General features: G+C 48.9%; 1 pseudogene; it reads right to left on the bottom strand.

Annotated features, from left to right (window-relative positions):
• Positions 1-751: 751 nt before the first annotated feature.
• The window catches only part of LOC144127722 (uncharacterized), a 48,300-nt pseudogene continuing 43,051 nt past the window's right edge, over positions 752-6,000 (bottom strand).

The raw sequence follows: 6,000 nt of genomic DNA, 5'->3' as shown, positions 1-6,000 counted from the left end.
CTTGTGGTCGCTATCTAGACTTCTGGAACCATATTATTCTATGGTCATTTCCCCTAATCTATTATATATCCTCTGTGACATTAGTGCATGATCTATCGTCGAGTAAAGACTCCCTGCCTCACATGTTATGAGCCCTTCACACTTCTCGGTACCGTTGCATACAACGAAATCATGCCTGTCACACATATCCTGCAGCATGCTTCCTATCGAATCTGTGTACACAACCATGTCTTCTATATGTGCGTTCATGTCGCGTAATATAATTATCTCGCCTTGTCCTCTTAGCTCATCAATGTCGCTTGCAATACATTCTAACATTTTCCTTATTTCCTCTTTGACATTAGCTCCTGTCCACAGCTATACAAACCCAAGGAGTGTTTGCTCCCCTGCCCCTTTTCCTTTTAGCCATAAATGTTCCTTGCATCCCAGTTTAACCCTCTGAAAATGCATACTTTTATGAATCAATGCCCTAATTCCACCCCTATTTCTACAACTCTCTGTTCTATTGCAATATTCCCATGAGTAGTCTAGGTTACAGGGTGGTTGCTCCATGTCTCTAAGATGCGTTTGCACTAAACAATATACCATTAATTCCTCCTGTCTTAACTGTTCTTCTATTTCTTTCCATTTCAGTCTATTTCTGCCACCTTGCATGCTAATGAACCTATGTCTGAATTAACTTGGCCTTGGAGCTTGCATCTATTTCTTCTCCTATAGTTCTATCATCCCTTTGATCTTGGTTCTTCCTTCTCTACACTGGTTCCCTCAGAGCTCTGGGTCCCCCCTAAAAAACTGCTGCCTGGCGACCTATCCTACTACCCACCCTCTTGCCAGTGGCACCACCGTAGTGAATGCCATCCTGTGCAATAGGGTGAGGCCTGACCTCGTACACTTCGCTGTTAACTTCCTTTACACCGTATCCTAATCGTCGACACATTAATCTAATTACACGGTTAGTCTCAACAACCCTCCTTTCCGTTTTGCTAGCCTGCCTCTGGACCTCTGGTATTGTCCATATGCTCATATGCACACTCTCAGAGGCCTCTGTAAGCCTACGCATCCCTACTTCTAACTTCTCGAGATTCTGGCTCCTCCCCTTCCGCACATTGTTGAGACCAGCATGGATAACGACAAGGTGTTCGCCATCCATGTTGTCCCGTACCACCTCCTGGGCTTCGGCCATTGCATCTGCTATGCACTTCCCTGACCGGGCCTCCACCAGCACCCGCCTATCCGCCTCCACTGCCGTCAAAACGCCTCCCCCAACCCTCACTACGTTCGAGTCACCGACTACGAGAACCCTCCTGCGCTCGAACAGTTCGGTTCCTAAATGCGACTGTTGCCATCCGGATCGCACTAGCTGTCTCTCCCGCCGCCATACGCTAGTGTCGCGTGTCTCCACGCCCGTTTTTACCTCGCTATCATCCCCACTGAAAGCTTGATGCGCTACAGCACTGTAGGATCTACGAGCCTCGTTCCCCACCTCACACTGCTCCGAACCAAAGTGCCCTGCCAGCCGCGACCGGAGCGCTTCTACCTGCTCTTCTAGCTGGGCCCGCTTTTCCCGCTCCTCTTTCAGCTCGCCCACAATTAGCTCCGACAGGTCGGCATTAGCCTCCTCCCTCTTAAGCGACTCGCCGACCTAAGTTCCTAGCTTAATCCGTTTCTCTTGCTCCACCTTCAGGTCCCCTTTGAGTTTTTCAACCCTAGCTGCCCATTCCCCTTTCAATGTCTGAACGGCGTCCTCAAAACGCTTACATATCTTGCACGCGAAGCTAGCCCATCTGCCTCGGCTAATCTCCTGAACTTCGTCTCGTCTAAATAGCACCAATGGTCGCACTTCTGGCACTGCACAAACTCCCCGTCCCCGTCCACCTTGACTTTCCTAGCTTGCCGACCCATCGTCCGGTCGACTACGCAGTAAAAGCCCGCCAAAATTCCAATGGGAAAACCTTCGGCACTACGCAACGTAAAAAAACGCCAAAATTCCTACACCAAAAACCGTCGGCACTACGCAACGTAAAAGCCCGCCAAAATTCCTATGCAAAAACCTTCGGCACTACGCAACGTAAAACCCCGCCAAAATTCCTGCACAAAAACCTTCCGCACTACGCAAAGTAAAAGCCCGCCAAAATTCCTATACAAAAGCCTTCGGCACTACGCAACGTAAAAGCACGCCAAAATTCCTACAGAAATACCTTCGGCAAAACACAACGTAAAAGCCCGCCAATATTCCTACACAAAAACCTTGGGCACTACGCAACGTAAAAACCCGCCAAAAATTGCTACACAGAAACCTTCGGCACTACGCAACGTAATAAGCCGCCAAAATTCCTACACCAAAAACCTTCGGCACTACGCAACGTTAAAGCCCGCCAAAATTCTTACACAAAAACCTTCGGCACACACACTTCCACTAGCCTTCCTACCCTTAACAGGGTTTAAAACTACCGCCCCTACAGCATTTACAGATGCAAAAACCAAAAAAGCACTTAGCTTCGGACGTAGTCGATGGATCTCCGAAAAAAGCGTCCTCCTCCGACGGCGCCACGAGCCAAAAGCCAATAGTTAAAATAGACGCCTTCTTCCGAGCGTTACATGCCCTTCCCAAACCCATTATTATTTCTTCATTTCGATTACTTTGTCATTAACCTGCATTGTTCCCTGACCAACTCGCAGTCAAAGACCGATGGTCGTTAACGGTAACGGAGTGGATACCAAGCGAAGGTTGCGTAGCAAGGGGTGGCAGAGGCGGGCGAATGAGATTAAGAAGTTTGCGGTGACGAGGCGGCCAGCGCTGAGAAAGGACAGGGTTAATTGGACACATGAGAGAGTCCTTTGTTCTGCGGTGGGCGTAGTCACGATGCCCATTATGCTGATTTCACAGCATGACCTTGTTAATAAAGACTACATATACCGAGCATTACATGCCCTCCCCAAACCCATTTTTATTTCTCGATTTCGATTAGGATGTCATTAACCTGCATTTGTTACCTGACCAACTTTTAGTCAAAAACCGATGGTCGTTAAGAGTAACGAAGTGGATACCAATACTGGGTTGCGCAGCAGGGAGTTGCAGAAACTTAGGTCGGCGGATGAGATAAAGACGTTTGCGGGGTTAGAGTGGCCGCAGCTGGCAAAGGACAGGGTTAATTCCAGAGATTTTCTGGCAGCAGTGGCAATGGCAGAGGGACGTCACCTGATTCTTCGACTGTTTCTACCATTTGCAATCTATCCCTGCCGCTGATAACTTTTTTTTGGTCCTGCGTAACCCCAGCCTGGATTTCTGCCGCATTTTGCTTTCTTCAGCCTGACGCACCGATAGGCGTATCAAAATTTTCCATACTACGCCACCGATATTCACCGCCCCTCGGCGTTATCGACAGAATCCCCTGAAAGGGAACTGTTGGACGTGTTCTGCCACGGAAAATTTCATTTCTGGAGGCTGTGGCAGCAATATAGAGACGTGGCCTGATACTTCGTCCATTTTTACCTTTTTACAGGTTCTTCATATTGTTTTTGGCACATTTCGAGCAGTGCTTGGAAAGTAGACTTCGCAGATAGTAGAGTTCGCCGATAGAAATAATTTACATATCATGAACACCTTCTTCGCAAAAGAGAGAACAGGAAATGGACCAGGAAAGCCTTAATGGTGAGACTTAAAATAAAATCGGCTTCCTACTATGCGCTCAACCTGACATCGTTCAGGATGTGGACGTGCATTGTATCGAACACATAATGGTAAGGTCTCTAATTAGCTTAGACTTGAAGAGGAAACGGAAGAAGCTAACGAAGAGGAAGTCCATTAACGAGCTAACGATAAGAGGTAAAATAGAGGTATTCAGGATATCGCTGCAGGAGAGATACTCTGCTTTAACTGAGGATTGTTGTTGTTGTTGAAAACTTTTATTGTCCAACAGAGAAAGGCCACACCACCTGGGCCGCTCTGTCTCACCCCCCTTTACAGGGGAGAGGACTTAGGAGCGGCCCAGCCGCACGGGATGGTCGCATTCGATACTGGCCGGGTTGGTTTCGCCGGCGGCCTCTTCTGCCAGTTGGACGGCGGTGATTTGGAGCTCAGGGTCCGAGCTCCGCAACAAGGTTTCCCAGGCTTCCCTACTGCTAATGTTTTGCGCCCTGCCTGGGGAGTAAGCGCACTCCCAAATTATATGGTAGAGGGTTCCTCTCGCCCCACACTTTTTACATTTATCATCCTCGCAGTCCGATCGGAAATGTTTGTTTAGTACTGGGTTTGGGTATACTCCAGTCTGCAGGCGTCTCCACGCCGTCGCCTGACTCCTATTTAACGCCGTGTTTGGTGGGGGAAAACACCTCCGGCATTGCTTGTAGTGTTCTGTAATCTCTTGATACGAGATTAATCGCCCTCCTCTATCATGTTCGGCCTGAGCCGACCCATCCTGTACAGCACGGAGGTAGAGATCTCAAGCTGCACTGTGGGCCGCCTCGTTACCGCTGACAGATTCGTGCGCCGGGGTCCAGATGATGTTGATCGTCCTATCAATCACTCCTTGTGTTAAAATTTTGGTGGTGAGGGGGTTTATCCTCCCTCTGCTGAAATTTTGGATTGCAGTCTTACTGTCGCTAATAATATATCTAGCTTTGGTGCCAGCGCAAGCGATCGCTATCGCGGCTTCCTCCGCTATCTCGGTTTCTTTCCCTAGTATGGTGGTCGCCGTGATGAGGGTGCCCTCCCCATCTACCGCCACTATGGTCATGTATCGACTGTGTCTGTCCCCTGCCGCATCTACGTAGGCGACTTCATTTCGGGGTTTACCCCGATATATTCTTTCAATCGCTTCCGCCCTTTTCTGTCTCCTTTCCTTATTAAACTCAGGGTGCATATTCTTCGGTAGGGGAGGGATTCTTAGGTGCGCCCTGATATCCCTGTCAATGTCGACCCTTTCCTTTTGCCCCCTGTCTGTGGCCATTCCAAGATTACTTAGCGTAGCTCTTCCCACTCGCGTCGTGCTGAGTCTTTCAAGTTGCGAGGTTTTAACCGCTTCCGCGATTTCTGCAATCGTATTATGCAGTCTTAGGGCCAGTAGCTTCTCCGTCGATGTACAGATTGGGAGCCCTAGTTCCTTTTTTACGCATTTCCTGATGAGCGCGTCTATCTGGCTCCTCTCATCTGCCTTTAGGTTCAGATATGGCGTGGCGTAGCCCACTCTACTAATGATGAAGGCCTGTACCAATCTTAGGAGGTTGTTTTCCTTGAGGCCGCCTCCCTTACGTGAGACCCTCCTGATGAGGTTTAATGTCTGGGTCGCGTGGTTTTCTAATTTGTGAATTGTGATCGTGTTCCTCCCATGTGTTTGTAAGTGGAGGCCCAATATTCGTATTGTCTCTACCTTTGGTATTTCCCTTCCTTCCACGTACACCTGTGGGTCAGAGGGAGGTTTGTTCCTGAGTGCCTTGTCATTATACACGAAGATTTCTGATTTTTCAGGCGAACATTTAAGTCCTCTGTCCTCCGCGTACTTTGAGATGACGTCTGCTGCCGCCTGCAGCGTTTGATTGATCTCTGCGTCGCTCCCTCTGTTGATCTAGAGGTTGATGTCGTCCGCGTACAGGCTGTAGTTTAAGTTGTAGTTCCCAATTTTTCGCAATTCCTTCGGGAGCCCTCTCATGGCCATGTTGAAAAGAGTGGGTGACAGTACCGATCCCTGAGGTGTCCCCCTGTTACCCAGCCTGATCACGCCGGATTGTATTTCCTGGAAAGTTATAACCGCCGTGCGGTCCGTTAAAAAATTTCGGATATAACGATAGGTTTTTAGCCCTATTCCTGCCTGCTGGAGCCCCTCCAGAATGACTTCGTGCTTGACGTTGTCGAAGGCCTTTTTTAGGTCTAGTCCCATAATGACTTTGGCGTCTTTGGTTCTGGAATGAATTATGTCGTGCTGCAGCCGCAGCATGACGTCCTGTGTGCTCAGATGGGGCCTGAAGCCATACATCTCGTGTGGCCATTTCTCTGTTTCCTCC

This window comes from Amblyomma americanum, chromosome 4 (assembly GCF_052857255.1).
Source record: "Amblyomma americanum isolate KBUSLIRL-KWMA chromosome 4, ASM5285725v1, whole genome shotgun sequence".
In the NCBI taxonomy this organism is placed as follows: Eukaryota; Metazoa; Arthropoda; class Arachnida; order Ixodida; family Ixodidae; genus Amblyomma; species Amblyomma americanum.
This window is presented reverse-complemented; position numbering and strand designations above follow the sequence as displayed.